General features: G+C 41.4%; 1 long non-coding RNA gene across 2 annotated transcripts in view; it reads left to right on the forward strand.

The window, feature by feature from the left end:
* The first annotated feature begins 3,932 nt into the window (after positions 1-3,932).
* LOC122541897 overlaps positions 3,933-23,664 on the forward strand; it is a 418,077-nt gene continuing 398,345 nt past the window's right edge. For both annotated transcript variants that reach the window (XR_006309704.1, XR_006309705.1), the window contains exon 1: positions 3,933-4,201. This is a non-coding gene — a long non-coding RNA (uncharacterized LOC122541897). The remainder of the gene's footprint in view (positions 4,202-23,664) is intronic.

The following is a 23,664-nucleotide window of genomic DNA, read 5'->3' on the forward strand; positions in this document are numbered from 1 at the left end:
TTCGATTTTGCCTTCTCTCTTTCAAACTGCATACTGAACTCTACCATATTATGGTCGCTGCTTCCTAAGTGTTCCCTTACTTTAAGATTTTTTATAAAGTCTGGTTCATTACATAGCACTAGGTCCAGAATAGCCTGCTCCCTTGTGGGCTCCATGACAAGCTGTTCCAAAAAGCCATCCTGTAAGCATTCCATGAATTCCCATTCTTTGGATCCACTGGCAACATTATTTACCCAGTCCATCTGCATATTACATTGCTTATTTGTTCACCAACTGTATCTCAGATTTGAGCGCAAGCTGAGGTTCGGACCACATATCCATGCCTGCCCATTACCACCTCTGTAACATTGTACACTTCTGCCTCAGCTTATCTGCTACTGACAGCTTCATCCATGCCTTTGGCCTCCTGTCGGCTTGACTGTTCCAAAGTGTTTCTGTTAGGTCTCCTGTAACTTTGAAACTATTTCACACCTGTGGCCTATATCCCAACTCATATCAAGTCATATTCACCTTTCCTCCCAGTTCTTGTTTACCTACATTGGCAATGGTTCCATTTTCAAATTTTCCTTCTCATTTCCAAATCCCTACATGTCCCTGACCCTCCCTATTTCTGTAACCTCTTCCAACCACACAACCCCCCACAATATCCATGTTCATCTCATTATGGTCTTCTCAGCAGCTCTAATTTTAATCATTTTATAATTGCTGGCCATGCATTTGACTGACAATATCTTAAGCTCTGCTTAAGGTCTTCTTAAACCTCGCTGGCTTGCTTTGCTCCTTTAAACCCCTCCTTAAAACCTATTTCGTCATCTGTTTGAGTTTGCTTTTCCAAAGTTTAGTGTCAAATACTGACTGGCAAACAGTAACATGGTTCTGTGAAGCACAGAAGAACATTGTGCTCCAGTTAAGATGCTACAGAAATACAAGTTGTTGTTGTATCAAACAATAACAAAGATTGCAGTATTAAAAAAAACAAATTGAATGCCAATTTGGTAAAGCGAAAACGTATTATTCTTATTCTCTCAGGTGGGCCTGCCTTAATTGAAGATCTTGCAGCTCACTTTCAGAAAACACAAAGGGGAGGTTTTTCCCATGTGCTGGAAAATACTTATCCTTCAACCAATATCTCATACACAGATAAAAATATAATACTGCCAATGCTGGAGAGCTGCAATAAAAACAGAAAGTTCAAGGTTTGCGTAAAGGTTAGTAGCTTTGGTGCTGGTTGTCATGGTTATGGGTATGTTCGCTAAGCTGAGAAGTTGATTTGCAGATGTTCGGCCCCTGTACAGGTGACATCTTCATTGCTTTGGAGCCAACTGTGAAGCATTGCTGCATTGCGTCTTCTGGAATTTATTTGGCCACGACCTTAGTAGCCACACAAAAAGATGACAGGGACCACAAATTTGACTGGAACAACACAACTATCACAGGACAAGCCACACAGAGGACAGCCAGAAAATTTCTAAAAGCACATTGACCTGGACCCAATATATCGGCCACTGTAATGGACAACCAGAAGTAGCAGGATGGAACCAAATATATTCCAGAAGACACACTACAGAGTGCTTCACGGGAGGCTCCAAAGCGATAAAGATGACACCTAGACAGGAGATGAAATGTCTGCAAATCAATTTGCCAGCTCGGCGAACATACCCACAACCAGGCAAAACAGAAAATGCTGGAGGAACTCAGCATCTGCAGGGAGAAAGAAGCAGAGTCAATGCTTTTGGGTCAAAGAACCTCCCCAGATGTGTCCTCCAGCACTGCTGTTTATCTCAAAATCAGGTTCTGTTTGTGGGGTCTTGCTGTGCACAAATTGGCTGATCTATCTCCAACACCTTTACAATGCATCACTGGCTGTGGGGCATCCAATGATAATGGACAGCTCTACATAAGTACAAGCCTTTTTTATTCTGCAATGAAAAGGCACTGAATGGTAAATTGAAAGTAAATGGAATGCAACAGTGCAATGGGGTGAACAGCTGCCAACTGCTCTGGAGATCCCAACTCTGCAGAAAGCCGCAGGTTCTGACACAGAGTTTTATGATGCTTGTGTGAAGCTAGGTAGTTAGTTTCTCTGCCACATCTCGTGAAAATGGTCTGTTTTATCTTCAGTTCACAACAAGACATCAAGGAGGAAGTTAGTGACCAGAATTTTCCCATTTTCTCTTTTGGTGATTTGGGTTCTGCAGAGGTCATGCCCTGACTAAATGAAAATGGGCAATGTGTGATGGAGGAAGGTGTTGCATTGATGCCGACATGACGTGCGGGTTGGGTTGGCATCCAACTCCCAAGTCTAGTTAACATTAAGAGGTCACCTTCTTGAATTCCCCCTCCCACAATACTGTTAGGTAGGGAGTTCAATCTTTTTTGCTCAATATTATACAATGTACAGCATCTGATTCTAACAGACTCGATGTGGGGAGGATGTTCCTCCTCGTGTGGGCCAGGAGTCACAGCCAAGGACGCAGGCAGACCATTTCGGATTGAGATGAGAAAATATTTCTTCACTCAGAGGGTGGTCTGCCTGTGAAATTCACTATCACAGAAGGCTGGGTCTTTGATATTAAAGAAGAGATTGATACATTTTTAATAAGAATATTAAATGCATGATGGGGCATGGAGAGTAAGCAGAAACGTGGCTTGGAGATAGGATGTCAGCCGTGATCACATTGAATGGCCTTTGCCTGCTCTTAGTCACGGGGATTAGGCGGGTTTGTAAACAGCAAGATCCCACATCAGCGAGATAAATGATCAAGCAAACGATGGCCTAGAGCTACCCCACTCTTTACATCCAGCGGCAGCACGGGATGTCTGCCATATCATTTAGAGGTCAGACATGCTTCTCAATGGATGGACGGCGGAGGTCGGGAGTGCTGCACTCGGACCATCAGCCGAGGTTGAGCGTTTCGGGAATCGGCAGGCCCGAGGAGAAGGAGGCGGCTGACGAGAGAGAGAGAGAGAGAGACATGGAAACCCGCCCGGGGCAGGGCGGAGAGAAAAGTTAAAGCAAAATAGAGTGGTGTTTGAGATGCACCCTCGAAATTACGGCGCTGATCGCCTTCTCTATTGACAACTTCATTCGTGAAAAAGACGAGGCACCCAGTCCCACAAGACAAATCGCTCATTATTTCTCTTTGGTGTTGAATGATGGCACTCCCCAACAACAAAAAAACAACCCGCCCAATGCTGTTTCAAACCAGGACAGAGAGGGAGAGAGAAATAGCTCCAGTGCTATTTCACACCAGGAGAGACAGAATGAGAGAGAAATAAACCCACTGCTGTTTCACATCAGGACAGAGAGAGAGAGAGAGAGATAGAGAGAAATAAACCCACTGCTGTTTCACACCAGGACAGAGAGAGAAATAGACCGAACTCTGTTTCACACCAGGATAAAGAGAGAGAGAGAGAGAGAGAAATAGACCCAGTGCTATTTCGAACCAGGAGAAACACACAGAGAATTAATCCCAGTGCTGTTTCACAGCAGGAGCGAGAGAGAGAAACAGACATTATATGAACAAATTACTGCAGATGCTGGAATATAAACTGAAAACAAAAAAATGCTGGAGATCGCAGCGGGTCAACCTCACCCGCTGTGATGTCCAACATCATTTTGTTTTCAGAAATAGACCCAGTGTGCTGGTTTAGACCCCCCCAAAAAACGCAGACCCACGCTTTGGCTAGCCCTCCCGGGCTCTGACAGTGTCAGCTCCTGCAGCATTCTGATACACATTCGTGAGCTTTCAATCCGGACTCGACCACCAGCTGCCATGTGGGTAGGGGGGTGGAGGTATGAGGAGGGGGAGACTAAACGAGCCGCAAATGTCACTACCCCTCTCAATGTGGCTACCTCCTGCAGTTAAAACACTCAGCAATTCACCGCTTTGTCTTCAGGTTGCCCTGCCCTCACTGGGGTAAAAGTTCACCGTCACACGTTTCCCCCAACACCCCCTCCCCCCGCTTTGGGTTTCTGGAATGGTTGGCTCCACGTCTGGGTTCAATGTAGCAATTCTCTGGCCATGGCGTCTCTCTGAGCCCGGCGAGGGAGGCGGCGTTTTGTTGGCTTTTAATACAACAGAGACCAGCTCCGGGGGGGGTGGGGGCACGGCGCAGAGACCTCAGCCTCGGTGGTCTGAACAAACCACCCCTCCCTACCTTCCGCTGCTGCTGAACGAGAGCTCCGGGGCGAGGGCAGGTACGCTGAAAGGCCGGCGAAAGAGAAAAGTTAATGAGCTAAAATGCTCCTGTTGAACTGGCTTCTTTCTCTCTCTCTCTCTCTCTCGGGTTACTGTATCAGCTAGGGCCGCGTTACATTGTAGCATATTGCATCCACTCAAGATTGACTTTTAACTCGAGTTTACAAAACAGTCGGCGCTTCTCAAGTTTTTTTTTAAAAGTAGAAATTGAGTCTACAGCTGAGCTCAGCACATATGGGGGGGAAAGGGGATTTTTCTTTTTAGAATATCAGATGTCTAACTTTTTGAATCATCTCAGGCTGCCGTGTCAAGTATCTCACGTTTTGTAGTTTACAGATTTCAAAGGTAAGGGGGGAGTTGGTGTCCTCTTACGTTCTGGGTGTAATTGACACAATGAGAGCCTTGTAAGTTTCTCCCTGGCTCCTTCGCAAATAATAAACAAGCCGCTGAGCAACGCTGTGCAATTTTCCCTGAAATGTATCGTTACCTCCCGTCCCCCATCAGCATCAATGACAAAGCTGGGTTGGAGGGGGGGGAACCCTTGTGTGTATGTTATGGGGGAGAAAATACCTCCTACGTCTCTCACCTCCCTCCCCCCTGTTGAATGGGCATTGAAAGCTGAGGGGGTGGTATTTACAAGTGACCCACAGGGTCAGCATCTTGATATCAAGGCAGCTGTAAATTTGAACGGCATCCCCCAAAACGAGATCCCAGTAGCAACTGCCGGGCACCCCGGGTCTGTTCAGAGTGCCTGTCCTTGGGGTTTTTTTTTGGTGAAATAAGTTGATCGTAGGACTTGGGAGGATGCTAACTCGGGGTTTTCCGTACCTGTTTCAAGGCAGAAACCATGAGCTATATTTTAAAAGGGTTGGTTTGTTTATTTAAAAAAAAGTATGTCAATAGATGTCAGCGCTGTTGCGATTACTGGTGCAATTTTAGTGACGGTTGTGGTATGTCTGGTAACAAGGTTACAATTGCAGTAGGTAGATTACATAAAGTATGGTTAAGTAACTGTTGTAGAAAGGCGAAAAGGGGTATGGTGATCTTTTCGGAAGACATAATTCTTTTGTCCGCTGCAAGAGGCGCAAAAAAGTATGTCTCATAATTTCCAGCTGAAATCTTGAATTATGAGATGCTTGCAAAAGGCATCTTGCTGTTTTTCTGAGGTTTCCAAAGGTGAGGGAATAGAAACCCTTTTTAAAAAAGAAGAAACAACATTTTGCATTTATATGGCGCCTTTCACAACCTCTGGATGCACTCAAATGTTTCACAATGATCTACTACTTAAACTGGAATCACTGTTGTAAACCTGACAGCTAATCTGTGCACAGCAAGCTTCCACAGCAATTTTAGAAAGTTCAGTGGTGTTGGTTCAGGGTTAAATGCAGGCCATGATCCAACCAAAAGCTGAAAGATATTTGGCATGAGAATACATTTGCAATTAAAGCGTGCAGTGGTGGCTGGCAAATCATTTGATTTAGGGTAGACAAGGAGGAGGCTGGAAGAACACAGCAGCATTTCGGGTTACACCCAAGACGTTGACTTCTCCATCTCCTGATGCTGCCTGGCTTGCTGTGTTGTTCCAGCCTCCTGCCTGTCTACTTTGGATTCCAGCATCTGCAGATTTTTGTCTCTAAATCATTAGTCTAAAATTTATTAATGTTATGTGTGCTGAGATATGATGAAAAGTTTGTTTTGCGTGCAGTACAGACAGATCATACCATACAAAGTGCATTTGGGTAATAGATCAGAGTGAGGAATTGTGTGTTATGGCTTCAGTGAAGGCGCACAGAGAGCGAGATCAACATTTAAATTTGAGAGGTCCATTCAGAAGTCTAATAACAGCTGGGAAGAAGCTGTTCTTGAATCTATTAGTATGTGTGTTTAAGCTTTTGTATCTTCTGCCTGACGGAAGAGATTATAACTGGGGTGGGAGGGGTCTTTGGTTGCCTTGCTGAGGCAGCAGGGAGTGTGGATGGAGTCACTGGTTGGACGGTTGGCTTGTATGATGGACTGGGCTGTGTTCACAATCTCTGCAGTTTCTTGGCAGAGAAGTGAAAAGTATTGTTTTGTGTGCAACTGGACAAATCATACCTTTATATGTAAATACATCAGACTAATGGAACAGAACGCAGAATATAGTATTACAGAGAAGATGCAGAGACTGATCAACTGTAATATATGAGGAAAAATCAATTCTAATATGACATCTTTCTGTCCTTGCAGTTTGTGCATATAATTAAAACCAAAGACCTGCAAAAACTGGAATCCTGCAATCAAAGCAGAAACTGCTGGAGAAACTCAGTAGATCTGGCAGAATCTGTGGAGAGAGAACAACAGAAAGCTGTTTTTTTTGTATGGGAGGAAGACTCAATGTTAACTCTGTTCCCCTCTCTCTGCAGATGCAGCCAGATCTGCTAAATTTCTCCAGCAACTTCTATTTTTGTTTCAAGTATTGAAGCGAATAGAGTGTGGAAATTTTGTATTCTGAAAGAAAACAGACATGTAATCAAAACCTGCGGGACAACCAATAGGTCTGGCAGTACCTGCGGAGAGAGAACATACTTAACTGAAATTCTGAAGAAAGTTCACTGAACCTGAAATGTCAATTCTGTTTCCCTTTCCACAGATGCTGCCAGACCTGCTGAGATTTTCCAGCAATTTCTGTTTTTGTTTCTTTCCGATTTCTAGCATCTGCAGTTCTTAATTTATTCTATTGCTTTGCTACTTGTTTGTTTTTTGTGTAAAACTTCCAAAGTTTGGGCTGATATTTTGAGGGTACAACAAGAATACAATATTTTCCGGGAAGTTTTTTGTGGAATTGATTCTACCTGCTGGTAAAATTGATAGATTGAAGATGCTGTTACCTGCACCTTGTTTAAGTCAATTGACTGTGTAGGTCTGTTAACTGTAGTAACTTGCATGCAATTGTATCCCCAGCAAATTGCAGCTGGTGTGTCAGGCTGTACCCATTAAAGATTTTGCTGCAGCATGCTGCTTCATGTTAATTGCCAGGTACGACTGTCCTATCTCACTGAGGCTGAGTGGGCACTCGATGCTTTTGCCTGAAATGTCGACTCTCCTGCTCCTCAGATGCTTCCTGACCTGCTGTGCTTTTCCAGCACCACACTCTCGACCCAGTGTTTTTTATAAAAGGAGACTTTTCCACCCATTCTTTTGGCGATATCTCTTTGCTATCCACCTCATCTGATTTCCTGAGCCACCCCACCGTCCCCAGCCCAACAATCCTGCTCTTTAGCTGCTGCCCTGCGCTACACTTATTTTTCAAGTACAAGAGAAGTTGTTACTGGGAATACTCAGCAGACAAGGTGGTAACAGTGGCAAAGGAAACAAAGTTAATGCATGGGGATGATGGGTGAAGGGAGAGGGAAGAACATAACTTCAGTGAATACAGGTCCACTTAGTCCAATCTCTTTCTGTATGACAAACCTGCCATCCCAGGAATCAGTCTGGTGAACCGTCGCTGCAGTCCCTGTATGGACAGTATATAGTTTCTATGAGCAGAACCAGATCCACACTATCCATCCCAGCAAATATCTCTCTGAAATCTCCCCAGAAGAGGCAGGACACCAGAAATATGCTGCCTGAATTGCTGTGTTCCTCCAGTCTTCTGCTTGTCTACTCCAGAAATATTCAGCAACAACCAGGTTCAGGACAGTTCTTTTGCTGTTTGTTTCACACTGTGTGGCTCGCACTTTCGTCATCAGTTGCTCTTAAGTTTTCCACTTTTAACTTCAGTGTGCAATACAACTAGAGAAAAGAATATATGGAACTGGTTTCCCATTGTCTCCTGTGTACTCAATGGCAATAAAAGTTGTTTTCCCATAGGAACCTCTGCCTATGAGCAGCCGTTGTCTCTTGAGGTTTTAGCTCTTCACTGAGAATTGGTTTGGTTCGCCATTGACATGGTGACCCTTATGTGGACTGAGAGAAGCTTAAGGACACAATTCTGAAGAGTGGTGAATTCAACGCAGTGCTCAAAGAGCATTGCTAAACATATTGTCTTTTAGACATCTACCTATAAAAGGTTCGCTTTGTCTTGAAGACAGCAAGAAGGAGCAAGTGACATTGATACCTGAACCAATGGATCCAGATGTGGTGAGTTGGTCATTTGTGGCCACCACGCTACAGTATCTGTGTGGTGTTCTGATAACAATAGTGAACATCCTTCAAAGTATTGCTTGTGGAGGGCATTGGGGTGTTCTAAAAGGCATAATATAGATATGAGCTGAAAATGTGTTGCTGGAAAAGCGCAGCAGGTCAGGCAGCATCCAAGGAACGGGAGAATCGACATTTCAGGCATAAGCCCTTCTTCAGGATATGAGTTTACTTTTATGAAACAGTAATAGTACAATTCTACACAGATTGGAATCACAATGGATCAAATCTATATGTGAAATTTGATCATCAAAGTTATAATGGTAAGTGTGTCTGTGTGGAGTGGTGCAAAGATTGTGCTTTGAAGACATTGAGTTTGTAGCTTTTATAATAATCAGTGCACATGGGTTGGAGTAAGACATTCGATGTTCTGACCAACCTCCTTCGCTTAATGAATTCATTGTATGTCCCTGCTCTATTCCTTAATTTCTTTTAATATCCAAAACTCTGACCCCTATCATGACAGTCTTCAAGCACTGAGTGCCCACCACCTGCTAAGGTTGAGAATGGTTTCTGCTTCAAATTATATTAATGGAAGGGGCTCCAGCAAGTTCTATTATAATGTTCTTTAACAACCTGTTTTGGAGATAGAGTGAATGCAGAAAATGTCGGAAACACAACAGGATCATGCAACATTTTGGGAGAGACAAGGATTTCATTGTGATGACCTTTTAATCTGTACTCATTCAACGTGGAGTGCTATGTTTTGAAATGTTATTATATAACTGTGAGATGGAAAAAGCAGAAGTTTGTAGTTGGCTGCCTTCTCCAATTAAGATGTGGGACATAAGGTAATTATTGTATGACAGTTGATGTTGAACAGTGCAGTTTGCTGTGCTAATCACTGCTTCCACTTCTGTTTGTTGATGTGCTTGTGTGTAAGATGGAAGCACTGGGCAAGTGTCCTTCACTGACTGTTCTGTGCATTTATGAGCATTCTAAAATATCCCTTGCTTATTAAAGTGGATTTCTTGAATGCTAATTTACGAAGCGGCTTTAACACAAGTGAGGCATTTTGTAAATTGACTTGGGAAAATCAGCTGTTATTTTATTTATGTAGTTTTCTAAATTGGCCCTATATTACAAGGGGAATAAATGTAGGTGTTTGACACAAGTCTGGCTGTGCCAGTATTTAATTAAATGGCTGTGGGTAATGACTGCAGCATTTTATAACCTGGCAAAACTGCTTTTCTTTTTCCCCCTGTTGAAAGGTGCTGTAAATCTTAAACAAAAAAAGAAATTGCTGGAAAAACTCAGGTCTGGCAGTATTTGTGGAGAGAAAGCAGTTTGAGTCCAGTGAGCTACCTTCAGAACTGCAGTAAATCTTCCTTGGCCAGGGCTTGTGACAAATGTAGTGCTGAGAGGGCAAAATAAATTCTGACTTGCTTTCTGTTCTGAAACGAAGAATTTTATTGTCCAGCGCTACTTATATACAATAACTGAATGGAATGAATTGAAATTATGAGCATTTTTTCTTGCATTCTAAATCTTTTAAAACTCCTGAAAAGTTGCACCTCCCAAATTTCTCACTATTTTTGGGCTGAAAATAAGATCCAGGTCCCCTCAGGGTAGATTTGGAGAAGTAGCTACTGATTCCTGTTATGGATGTGTCTTGGCAGTGACTTCAAGGCAGTAATTAATTGAGGGCTTTAAACTTGCATCCTGAATTACGAGTACAGTTGAACTTGGGGTTTAACCAGCATTTGAAACTTGTGATTAAATTATAGCAACAAAATCACTTCCTGATATCTGCTACTGTCTGCAAATATGTATATATGGTTTTAATTTAATTTTCCATTTTATCTACCAGCCATGCTGACATTAGTTAATATCATTAATAATTTGTGCGTTTATGTCGTTAATGGTAGCTCTGAGTTTGAAGTGTACTGTCAGTCACTGAGGTCCTGTGTTGATTATGTATGCATCATATCTACTATGTTCCCTCTCTCTCACTCAAATCTCTTTCGCTCCCTGTCAGCTGTCTGATCTTAACTCTTCACGTGAAGGGTCTGGCAGCATAGAATCCCAACAGTGTGGAAGCAGGCCATTCAGCCCATGAGCATTTCTCTTGGCTAATCCACCGAACCCACACATCTTTGGACTGTGGGAGACGGCAGAGCACCCAGAGGAAACCGACGCAGACGGTTGTCTGAGGATGGAATCAAACCCAGGTCCCTGGCACTGTGAGGCAGCAATGCTAGCCACTGTGCTGCCCTGGGGATCTGAGATGTTAAAATTCCACCCATCAGCAGATCTGTACACAACCCAGAATCTGCTACTATTTTACATTCCAACTGTATGCACTTTGGAAATTTTTGGTCCTGCTGATGTAGCATATCTGCCCTCCTGCAACATAGTGCTTGGTCACAGGAGGATTTAGAATTTCTGTAAACACTTAGTTTAGCTTTCCCTGACAGTAACTGTTGTGTTAGCAGCAATATGCCGTTAAGATACATAGATGGGCATATAGCCAGATGATGACAGAAAATACTGTGCAACACTTGAATGTTCAGGTCATTTTTTTTTGGTGCTTGATAAGGTTATGTCTGAGAGATTTTTGGGAAAAAGAAAATGAGGGCTTGATTGTTATTTGTGAATAGCCCTTTATTTTGACCTGATCACATTTGGTCGGATACTGAGGGTGTTTTTCTTTTACCTCGCAGAAGTATGACATTGAGGTACAATGAGGTCTGCAGATGCTGGAGATCAGAGATGGAAATATGTTGCTGGAGAAGCGCAGCAGGTCAGGCAGCATCGAGGGATCAGAGATGGAAATATGATGCTGCCTGCCCTGCTGCGCTTCTCCAGCAACATATTTCCATCATTGAGGTACAATGCCCAACCTCACCCCTCCCGTAAGGCGTGGTGACCCTCAGATTAACCTCCCCATCAGTTGTGTCTCTCTTTTAACAGAAGAGCATCCCGTAGTCCTCTGAGACAAAAACATCTTCATCTTTTAAAGCCCTTGAAAAGAGTGATGATTTGGAAATCTACTATTTATCTTTGTATGCATCAAGTTAGATTTGCTAGGTCATGTATCTTTCTTACTCATTTATATTAAATTTAAATTAAATTAAATATAATTTATATTAAATTTAAGTTTATTTAAGTTTATCAGGTTTTATAAACCTCATAGAGGTTTATAAAATCATGAGGGACATGGATAGGATAAATAGACAAAGCCTTTTCCCTGGTGTGGGGGAGTCCAGTACTGGACAGCATAGGTTTAGGGTGAGAGGGGAAAGACATAAAAGAGACCTAAGGAGCAACCTCTTCGTGCAGAGGGTGGTACGTGTGCGGAATGAGCTGCCAGAGGAAGTGGTGGAGTCTGGTACAATTGCAACATTTAAAACCCATCTAGATGGGTATATGAATAGGAAGGGTTTAAAAAGATATGGGCCAGGTGCTGGAAAATGGGACTAGATTAATTTAGGATATCTGGTCGGCATGGACAAGTTGACTGAAGAGTCTGTTTCTGTCCTGCGCATCTCAATGACTCTATGACCAGCAAAGAAAGAAAAAAAAAATCAAATGCAAGAGAACCAGGAAGTTAAACCTGGGGTATTAATAACTAAAGCTGCGCTCATGGTAAACCTGTGGAGTATCCGAAACACTCAGCATATGTCGCAAGGTTGCATATAGAATGGTTCCTGATGAAGGGCTCTTGCCCCGAAACATGATTCTCCTGCTCCTTGGATGTTGCCTGACTTGCTGTGCTTTCCAGCACCACACTCTCGACTCTAATCTCCAGCATCTGCAATCCTCACTTTCTCCTAGTTGCATTTAGAATGCTTGAGGTAAACTCTGGTTTGTTGGATAAGTGGAATACTCCACAGTTAGCAGGATGCTGGGACTTATTGCTCACTGTGCATCTTTTGTAAACCATTGGCGATACACTTTGTAGTAAATGGCACCTGCAGTGTGCTGTAACAGTGAGATAATGAAGGACTGATGGTTTCTTATCTCCCCTAGCTTTCTTTTCAAGTCTTTCCTCTTCCAGAGCCATGCTGCTTGCAGTTATGGGGCAGAATTGTGGTATTTCATAGATACTAGCATTTCTTTTCGCAGGAGAGAATGCCTGAATGCCTAATAAACATGCTAGGGTCATTAATGAATTATCAGGTAAATAGAAACTGTCCAACTCCAGACTTGTTTTAATGCATGGGTGAAATTATTAAAAATAAATTAGCACAGGGATATTGAAAGACTATAAGGTATTGTATAACTAAATTTGTTTTGACCTCAAAGTTCCCATTGTTAGTCTTCATTTATTAACCTTTTTAAAATTATTAATTTTAACATTCAAGCCTGTATTGTGGTTTCCATGGTCATATTTTGGAATCTTCAATTCATGATTTTTTTTGAATTTGTGTGTTTTTCTCTCTTCCCACCCTGCCCCATAGATTATTTATATTTCTATATGCTACTTTATCTTTTGGTCTTCTTTTCACCTTTTCCATTAGCCATTCCTTGGAAAAGAGTGAAATCCTGCAAGTTTCTTTCAAGATCAAGTACTTTTCCTTTTATAGAATCCTGGAACTATACACTGCAGAAGGGGGCCATTCAGCCCAATTCTTCTTGTGCTGGGTTTTTGAAAGAACCTGTCCTATTAGCCCCAATCACCCATTCTTTCCTTTTCCGAATAGATACTCCAATCCCCTTTAGAAAGTTAGCATTTAATTTGCTTCGAATCGCCTTTCACACAATGCATTCGAGACCATAACTACTCTCATTTCTCAACATGTGGCTGTTAAATGCTGACCCTCCTGCCAATGGATACAGTTTGTCTTTGTTCTTTAAAGCCTGTTCTGATAAATAGAATCTGCAATTGTACAGTGTTATAAAATAGCCTTTATTCTGCTAATTCAGAGAAATTATTTATTAATGTTTTTATTCGTACTAGATGTTCAATGATGTATCCTTTTTTGTATTACTTGTTGGCACTTCATCTCCTACAGTACTCATTAATTACATGTGGTTAGCTTATGTTGATACTGTTGGCTTGTGCTGTTGGAGCACAGTGGTAAAGTCCCTGCCTCTGAGCCAGCAGGTCTGATTTGAAGCCCACCCTATCCCGGATATGTGTCATAACACATTTTGAACTGGTTGATTAAAATAAATACTGATGCGGGGTTGCTTTAAAAATGAATTTGAGAAATGCCATTAAACCTAGTTTTACACTTCACTTTTAAAAATTCCCACGTTGTGGCTGATATATTAGAAACAAAACAAAGCTCTCTGCCCCCAACTCTGCATTGACCTGTCATTTGCCGCGTCCCCATGATTCCATGATGTTTGCTCAGTTGCACATCTTTCAGCTAGCTTGGTTTGTGCATGAGGCTTGTAGTAATTTTTCGTGTCGGTTGGAGGTTAGCGTGGCAAGTGGCTCATCTGCAAAAGAGAAACCAACCTTGTGGATCTCCAGATTCGATTCAGCAGCTCCTGTGTGAGAGAAGATGTGACCTTCTGGGTCAATATAGAGGGTGTAGAAGTGTTGGTTTTGAAGTGACGAAGTAGTGGTTTCATCTGAAAGCGAAATATTGGCACAATTTTGGAGCTTATTGCTGCTTTGTTTAGAAACACTTGAGTACTTCTCCTAGAGTGATTGCCTGTGTTTTGGCAAAGTAGTTATCTCGTACATAACAAGATCCCACAAGCAGTATTTCGGTAAACAAATTTTTTTTTTTGTTTTTATTTGTCAAGAAGGTAGTATTTGTTCCTGGATGATGCCTGACCTGCTGTGCTTTTCCAGTGCCACACTTTTCAACTCCATTTTTGCAGTGGACCAAATACTAAGCTCTGTTGTGCATTTCAGCAGAAAGTCAATTGTTAGATACATCAAAAATGTAACTTTTTTTTTGTTTGGTACAGGGTCTATCCAACGCAGCCTCCTGATCGAGGTATGAGAGAGAGTTTTGACCATGTGGCTATAAGTGACTGGCATTAAGTCCTGTGACTGTCCCCACAGCCTGTAGTACCCAAGGCTTGGATCAAAAGAAGATGAGCTCAGTTGTTGGGAAAGCAACACACACTTCACAGGCACTTGGCATAATCATTCTCCCTGCAAACACACTTAAAAAAATTTGAAAAGTGGATGAGATATTTCAACTCACTGGCACTGTGCACACAAGGAACTATTATTTTCAATCCTTTTGTCCTGCTTTCTGGGGGAACCCCTTGACTTGTATCTTTTTCTGACGTTCAACATGAGCAATTGGAGCCAAAGGAAGCTACACAACCTCCTCTAGCCTGCTTTGCCAGTCAGGGCTAAATTTTGACACAAAAACAGAAATTGCTGGATAAACTCAGCAGGCCTGGCAGCTGTCAGGAGTGACCTGAGGAAGGGTCACTGGACCCAGATTTGCTAACTTTGTTTTCTCTCCACAGATGCTGCCGGACCTGCTGAGCTTTTCCAGCAATTTCTGTTGTTTCTGATTTCCAGCAGCTGCAGTTCTTTGGGGTTTTTTTTTTGCTTACTGAATTTGGGTGTTCGGCTTCAAATCCCTGCCTTACTCCCTTGTTCAAGTGCCCAAAACTCCATAGATCTCGTGCTTGATCAGTCCAAAGATTGATATCTATAGTGCTCTGTTCTGCGGTGTGCCAAAGATTTGCAACTTCCCCAAGTGAAGGAATTTTTCATCTGAGTCCTCAATAGGCATGACCTTATGCTGATTTTGTGACCCCTAGTTCTTGAATCTGCTGAATGAAACATCTGCTCAGCACCTGTGCTGTGAAGCCCGCTAAGAATTTGTTTCCAACCCTCTAAACTGGAGGAAATATTAACAGGTTCACAGAACAATCTTTTTTTTTGGTTATTCATTTGCAAGATGAGGGTGTGTCTAGCTGGGCCAGTATTTACTGCCCATTCCTAATTGTTCTGAGGGCAATTAAGCGTCGACCACATTGCTGTGGGTCTGGAGTCACATGTAGGCCAGACCAAGTAAGGATGGGCATTGGTGATCATGATGGATTTTTCCAACAAGCTGCACAAGCTTCTGATTTCAAATGAGCCAGTTGGACTAAGTCCAACGCTGGCACCTTCACATAATTAATGCCACCGAAACTATTCATTGGGATTTTACATGCAGTCAGCTGGGGGTTCATTTGATTTGCCATCATTTGCAAATCTGCATGTCTGCGTAAGTACCTTGTGAAATGGTGTAACTCTGTACAATAAAGGGCATTGTACTTTTATTTTTGGAAATGGAATTGTCTCTAAGTAAGGCCGACTTCCAAGGAAGAATGTGCCATTATTGCTTGCTTTCTAAATATCATCAGTATTGTTCAAAGGACCTTTCTTGTTTAACTTGAATTTTGGTTTCACTCATCACCATTTTATTTGAAATGTTACTTTGGTGTAAAATATTGGAAACATCTATTTTGCAATGCTATTTACTGAGAAGGACCAGCGCAGCAAATTTACAGGTTGTATGCTTTGTGTCTTGGAATTATTTTGAGATGAGACTACTTTTTATGTATGACTAGGATTTATTCACTATTTTAAGATGTCTATCTCATGTTTCAGCTTTGGCTTCCAGCTCTTTCTACAGCTTTGTTTAATTTTCTCTAACCCAGGCTTGTCTAACTGTGCATTATGAGCATCAATAGTAAATAGTCTCTCATTGTCAAACACTGAACAACTGAATACTGTTATGGAGCTACTATAGCTTCCAAGACCTTTCAATATCTCAAAGTACATATATCATCAACGTCTCTTTGTTATACTGAAATTCCCCATCTGACGCATTGTGTAGCGTAGTAAATACCAGTGTGGTGGCAACAGGATTGCTGCATTTTAAGAGCAAGTCCACCAGACATCCCTTGAATACCAATGTTGCATAAGGGCTTTAGGACCCTAAAGCAACCTGGCAATAATGCCAAGGAATCATTCTTCAGTGGGCTTAAATAACACTGTTTGGGCGGAGATAAGGAAGGAGTAGAAAATACCGAGAATTAAACCAAAGTCTGAAGTCCAGCCATGTGAATATTAGACACATAGGCAAAGAAGCATGTTCAATAGACTGACCAGCAATAGGTGGTAGAATTTGGAGCCTGGTTTCCCTCATCTGTTGTAGTATTTTGTCTTGCAATGTAATAAACAGTGCCATAAAGAATCCCAAAACTAAAGACCATTCTTGACCGTGACTTCTCCTTGACCAGTCTGTCTTGAATCCAAACTCAGTGCAGGCATAAAGGTAAAGTTGTATGTCCCAGAGGATCATAGGGCTGCTCCTCATTAGAGAAAGAGATGACTGAGTGGTGACTTTAACTGGAGCGTCACTGTCCGTTGTCTCTCCATAATAAAGAGCCACAAAATGAAAGATATAATGAGGAACAATGAAAATTGCTGTTTATGAAGTACCAAGATGTCCCAATCAGAAATAGAATGTGTTAAGCGAACGCAGCTGGGATTTGAGAGAGGTGATTGATTTGCTACTTTAAAAAAAAAAAATTCATAGTCTTACCAGTCTATAGGGCTGTGCGCTCTCATCATCTGGTGGTGGTTTAACTTGAGCATTATAATATCTTAGGTCAGAGGAGAGGCCGAGAAGGTAACTCCACGGTAACTTCAGTCGATGCAAGAAATGAGGCCATTCTGCTGGCATCACACAGCATTATCAACAAGCTGTCCAGCGAACTGAGCCCTTTGTCCTTCAATACAGCAGAAAAATACAATTTATAACAAACACACAAAAACGTACTGTATATCATTTACAGAACGATTAAACTTATTACTAACATTGCCAAGGTCTTGGTCTTTTGAGACTGGACTTTGCAATTGTTTCGTGCTTGCTGACAGTCATCATCTTACCGAACAGGACATTGGGATAAATGTGATTAAACTCATCCTTTTGTCCCTGCACTGCTTTCTCGCAATCATACCCAGCAATGATTTGGAGACACTGTGTTGGACTGGGGTGTAAAAAGATATATAATTTCAATATATAATTTCAGTTACATCACTTTTGCTATAAATTCTGTGTCTTACAATCTTATTCTCCACAACCACCTGATGAAGGAGCAGCGCTCTGAAAGCTAGTGCCTCCAAATAAACCTGTTGGACTATAACCTGGTGTTGTGTGATTTTTAACTTTGTATACCCAGCGATGGGTTGCTTTCTGCTCTAGCTGATTGTGGTTTTGATTCCTTGGTCACATTGGCCTCCTTGCTCAAGTGGAGGGTGTGCGCCAGTGATCACTAACTGGGCCAAAGGCCCTGTTTGAATTTATAATTGGAGGTTCGATGTGCTTCTGAGCCAGCATGTTTTCTGACTTTAAATCGAGAATGAGATTGAAGGGCTTTTCCCAAATTTGCTGCAAAAGGTGACAAAGTTCCAGACTGATTTCTGAACGTGGGACTTTGCAATTACAAATGTAAGAATTAGGCGTATGATTAGGCCTCTTGAATCTTCTCTGCTGTTCCATGAGATGATAATTCAACCTTTGTTACTCCACATTCCCAACCATCCAAGGTAACCTTTCACTCCCTGGCCTTATTTAGAATCTACCTCTGCCTTAAAAAGATTCAAAGACTCTGCTTCCTGTGTCTTTCCAAGGAAGAGTGTTTCAAAGATTTGAGACACACTGTGTGAGGGAAAACAAATGCGCTTCATATCTGTCTGAGAACAGTGTTTCATATTTTGAAACAGTGAATCTGAGTTCCACTTCATCTTACAAGAAGAACCATTGGCTCCTTGTGTATCCTGCCAAGAGAACTTTTCATATTTTAATCAAAGTTGACTATTACTTTTCTAAATTCCAGCAGATACAAGCCTAGCCTGTCCAACCATTTCTTATAAGAAAATCTTACCCCCTGCGGGTATTGGTAAACCTTCTCTGAACTGCTTCCAATGCATCATTGTACAAGGTACTCCCAATGTAGACTCAACAACGCACTGTTGAGTTGAAGTGTAACCTCCTGCTTTTATGTTTAATTCCTGTAACAATAAACAATTCTAATTATTTGCTGTACTTACTGAAGTGCATGCTAACGTTTTGTGATTCATGCTGTAGGGCCCCCAGATCCCTCTGTATCTCAAGAGTTCTGCATTCTCACGCCATATAGATAATTTGCTTTCATAAATTTCTTCAACAAAAATGGAGAGTTTCACATTTTCCACTTGATACTCCATTTGTCAGATCTTTGGCCACTCAGTTACATTTGTGTCGTCAGCGAATTTAGAAAGCACACCTTCTGTCTCTCCATCCAAGTCATAAATTGTAAAATGTCAAGGCCCAACACTGATCCTTGCTGCACGCCACTTCTAACACCTTACAAATCAGGAAATTGCCCATTTGGGCTTGCTGTCTGTTTCCTGGTTCAGCCAATCTTCGATCTGTGCCAATATATCACCTGCTACATCATAAGCTGTTATCTTCTGTAAAGACTTTGTGGTTCCTTACCAAATACCTTCTAAGAGTTTTGTGAAAGGAATTGGACAAAAATTCTCAACCTAACTTATGCTACTTCTGGAAAAGGACTTTTAATTACTATGCTATAGTGTTGAAGCAGCCATGTTAAAAGGTAAGGTTTGATTGCCTATTTGGCTTATCAATGTGAAACGTTACGGCAACATTACTTAATCTCCTTATTGAATTTTTATGAAATAAAAGTTGAGCTAGAATGTTTGGTTACAGTCAGTTGCTTTTTATTTTACAACCCCTGAAGTTTCATTTTTAAATGGTATATTTATATTCGTATGTATGCTACACATAAAATAAAATCTATACATAAAATACCTGTCAAGTACAATGAGTACCTTTAACCACATCAGACACAGAAAATGACAATTATGGTCTAATTTTTTTGCTTCTGTTGGTGCATCAACAATGGCCCAATAATTTCCTTTAAGCTGCTCAGGCCCTGTAGATGGATGCGATATCTTCAGTGGAATTTGGCGCAGACTGGGAGCAGCTCCAAGGAGCTACCCCTCCATGTATCTGTGCCTCTACCAACTTAGAACCCAATTGTCCATGAGTTGAGTGCTCAGCAACAAAATGTTCCATGTTTTTCTCGAGTGACTGACTTGGAGACATTTTTGAAGATCAATTTTGCTTTAGCCTTCAACATAAATTAGGATTACAATTGTATGTGTCACAGTTGATCAGAAGTGAGTGTATTTATTGCAGAAATTGCATGGTTTGTAAATCTAGCTTTGGGTGCTATTGCATTAAGTCTTGAGGAGTATCCCAAGACTGAGTCCGTGCAGTTTGGAGTGGTTTGGGTAACTGCCCTAAGGTGGGTTTGTTGGGGTTAAGAGCTTGACTTTCTGCCCCCTCTCAATTCCAACAACTGAGTGCCACGTGCTGTGATTATCTGAAAGTGATAGTGCCTTTGCCATTTTCCAGTACTCTCTATCCTACCTTTTTGAGCTTCTAATAACCTCTGTTCTTCCTGCCAGTAATGAAAGTAAAGTTGAAACCTTTGACACAACAGTCAAATTGATATTGAAATTTAAAAAGTGATCTCCTGGTTTCTTCTCCTCCTTCAGATTCCACACCCACACGTCCATTCTTTAATTCCAAGATGTTATCAATATTCGGAGAGTGGGGAATTTTGAGGTCTCCAAGACCAGGCAGTTGGAACTTTGTAGTTGTCATGGGATAGTGAGCCAAAACAGAGACCATGGCAATTTGTCCCATACTCGAACAGGGTGCCTGTTGAGAGTCAGTGATAGCAAGCTGGCCTGGGATTCCAAAGTGATGGATTTCAGTCACAATTCTTTATTGTAAGAGGTTTGTAGTTCACACTTAAAGAAGTCTTGCCTCAATATAAGTTGCTTTAGTGAGAACATACTTGAAATGTTGGACTCTATATCTAAGGAATGATACACTTGACTGGAGGCAGTGCAGTGAAATGTCAATAGATCCTTGGATGAGAGAGTTGCTCCGTTATGAGGCACTGAGTAAATTGAATACATTCTCTCTGGAATTTAGAAGAATGTGAGATAATCTCATTGAAATATTCATGATTATGAATGGACATGACAGGGTGGTTTGAGGTGGTTACCTTGGCTGGGGAGTCTATAACAAGGGAATCCAGTTTCAGGAGAAGCAGACGGTCACTTAGCACCAAGAGTTTGAGAGATTTTTACCCTCAGAGTTGTGATTCTTTTGGAAGCTTCTATACCAGAGGGCTGTGAGTGTGTAAGGCTGAGGTAGATTGACTTTTGGTGCCTTTGGGAATTGAGGGATATAAGGAGCAGGTCCAATGGGACCATATCTACTCCAGCCCCTAGTTCCTGTGCTGGAGGCAGAAGCTGATCTCTTTGTGGCCTTTGTTTCAGATACTGGATTAATCTGAGGACCTGTCAGGGGACTGAAATTGATATTAAATTTTAATCATGTGGTGGGCTGAAGGACCAGTTTCTACACTCTTAGAACCACAGTTTTCATAGAATCAGAGTTTATAAATAGAACTAATTGGATGACATTGTGCTACCTGGCAACTTCCATGCTTTTATAGCTTGTTGATATTTCACTTCCAACTGAAGCTTGGTTTATAGTGATTAGTTGTACCTTTTTGATCTTAGGGCAAGTATATTGTGTCCAATGCTTCCCATTCTTGTAGCATATTCATCGGTCAACAATGCTGTCCCGTAGGGTTATGCTGGAGTAGCATTTCATGAGTACGCGGCAGAAGTCGTCCATTTGGTGTAACAGGTTTAAGGTGGTGCTTATATGCAACATGAGGCTTACTCCACTTTCTCGTCCAACATCATTTTGTTCTATTCCTTTTCTCCTGTTCACACATTCTACTCATTCCCTCTGAATTTATTAGCAACTATTGTTAATTTATGGATCCCCTTTTTACATTTCCCTTCAGGTGGGAATACTTTTGCACCCGTGCTCTGCAGGCCCTTCAGCATTCTGTTTTGGGAACTGGGAATATTGCATTTATTAGGACTGGTATGTAGCCTGATCCTTGAAAGTAGAAAGCTGTTTTGTGTAGTTCCTCTGACAATGATTTGACTAATGTCCTGTGTGTATCAGTGGGACGGTTGTGCAAAGTAAAATTGGTTGGAAGCATTAATTTGAATTGACGGAAGGAGACTTGAATGGATGTGCTTATCCAGTACAATTTAGTTATGTCTGTCAGTGTCCATCCAGATGAATGAGTGGCCCTAGGCATCAGGAGTTTCAGTATAGCACTCGGCAATTTGTATGGATGAGCCGCAGTGAAAACAGATAAATCATTGTACGTTCTTTAACTGATCCTTCTGGGAAGGATGGTGCAGGCAAATTTTCCTACTGTCTGAATTTGACTTGTGCATTAATTATTTTGGTTGCAGAAGGTATAGATCTTTTGACTTAGTTGTTTTTTGCTTCATTAGTAAAATCACTTGGCTGTGTACTACTTTGAATCTGTGATTTTCAACCAGTTTCAATTCTGCTCAATTCACATTGTGAAATTTCCCTTTTGAATCCTAACCTAAGATTCCATTTGCTCTTTTCAAAAATTATTGTTCTTTGGCAGTATTTTGTTAAAATGTGAAGCAAAAATTTGTCCCAGTACTCTTACTGCTGCATTGTGCCATATCAACTACAAGATGTACTTTGTGCCAGTAGGTGGTAGGTAAAAGTAGCCTGTCTTTGCGATTTAAACCTATTGTAGTGTTGGTCTGTATGCAATGTCTGAAAGTGTGGTGGAGCCTGATTCAATCATGTGTATGAGGGGATGGAATAAATAAGTGAATCAAGAAAGCCCTGTTGGGTTGTGTTTGTGTCATGTGAGGCATGACGCTTTGGGATTCTGCATTTTAGAAAGATGTTTGTCCTTGTCTTATAGTTTGTGGCCTCTAATGGTTTGGTTTTGTCAAAGTGAGACTGCTGCCTGACTCTGGTAGGTGTCTGAAAGTTATTTTTCTAATGTATTATTGTACGTGATACAGAAAGTACATCTGACATGAGTGTAGACAATTCCAGTCTTTCCTTATGATTCCTCACACATGACTGCTAACGTCATTATTCGAAATATTTTCTAATCAACTTGCTTAGAGGTGTTGTTACACACCTCTGAAGCAGGTGAGCCTTGAACTCAGGCCTCTTGGCTCACAGTTAGGTTCACTACCACTGTTCCACAATGTCACTGTTTATATCATGATATACATCTCCCATTTCACCATCGTATCCATTTCTCTTACACATAAAGGGGCAAGAGGTGAGGACTAATTGGCTAGCTCTTGCATGGAACTGAGACAGACGACTACAATGGGTCGAATGACCACTTAATTATAATATATAATTCTACAACATGAATGCCCAAAGCTTAAAGTCACGGTCTGTCTTTGCAATATCTCATTTAGCAATATAAATATAAAGATCTAAACCACCATTTCCCGCTACCCCCAACACAACAGGTAGTAATCGCTTCGAAGCTGTTAAATGAAAGTTGTCTTGGGGTGCAATTCTGACTCTTTATGGCTCTATGAAAATTAGCAACTGAAGCCTAATCTTGTGCTCTCTTCACCCTATAAGCTGAACAATACCAGAGAGTGAACAGTAAATTTTAAGAAATCAGTATAGATTAGTAGAAAATAATGTGCTAATGTTGGTTATCATTAGCACATTAGTTAGGTTAGCTGTGACTTTCTTTGAATTCAAAGGAGAAATAACTGCAGTAAATATTAAAGGCTCTATTGAGACTTTACCATGTGGAAGTCTCAAAAAGAATTCAACAATTTGGGGTACAGCATGTTCTTTTGTTGGTTTATGTCAGCTCTGCATGGAAACCAATTTGTGTTGACTTGCAACAGTTCACAGGAGCTAATGTTGCAGTTAAAGTGTCATTTGGTTAGCAATTTTCTTTTGTACTTTTTCTCTCAGGGTGAATGCTCTGCCTGTCGAAATGACCTGAAAAATAGTTCATGCATGTGTTCAGCAGAAGAGATGGACTGCAAATCCCAATTAAGCTGTGTGTCTGAAGAATCTTCCAAGATTTGGCCTTTCAGTGGAGCAGATGTAATCCTCGTTTGCGTGAAATATTGGCCATGTGCAAAAAATTGATGAAATTGATTTGCTGCCTTGAGTTATGAGTGGATTTCTGCCAGTGGTGTTATTAGGTGATTGAGGGTTGCGTTCAGTCTATGTCTTCTGTTTTGCTCAGCACCCTTCCCCCACACAACCCCCACCCCACCCGCAATCTGCCATCCATAAACAATGGAAGAATTTTCTTTATTTTAAATAAGGCGAAGGAATGAATTGGGCTCTGGATTTCAAATAGAGACACATTATCTCCTTCGTCTATGATCCATATGATTAAGTTTAATCTTGTGGAAAGTGAC

This window comes from Chiloscyllium plagiosum, chromosome 38, assembly GCF_004010195.1.
Source record: "Chiloscyllium plagiosum isolate BGI_BamShark_2017 chromosome 38, ASM401019v2, whole genome shotgun sequence".
Lineage (NCBI taxonomy): Eukaryota > Metazoa > Chordata > Chondrichthyes > Orectolobiformes > Hemiscylliidae > Chiloscyllium > Chiloscyllium plagiosum.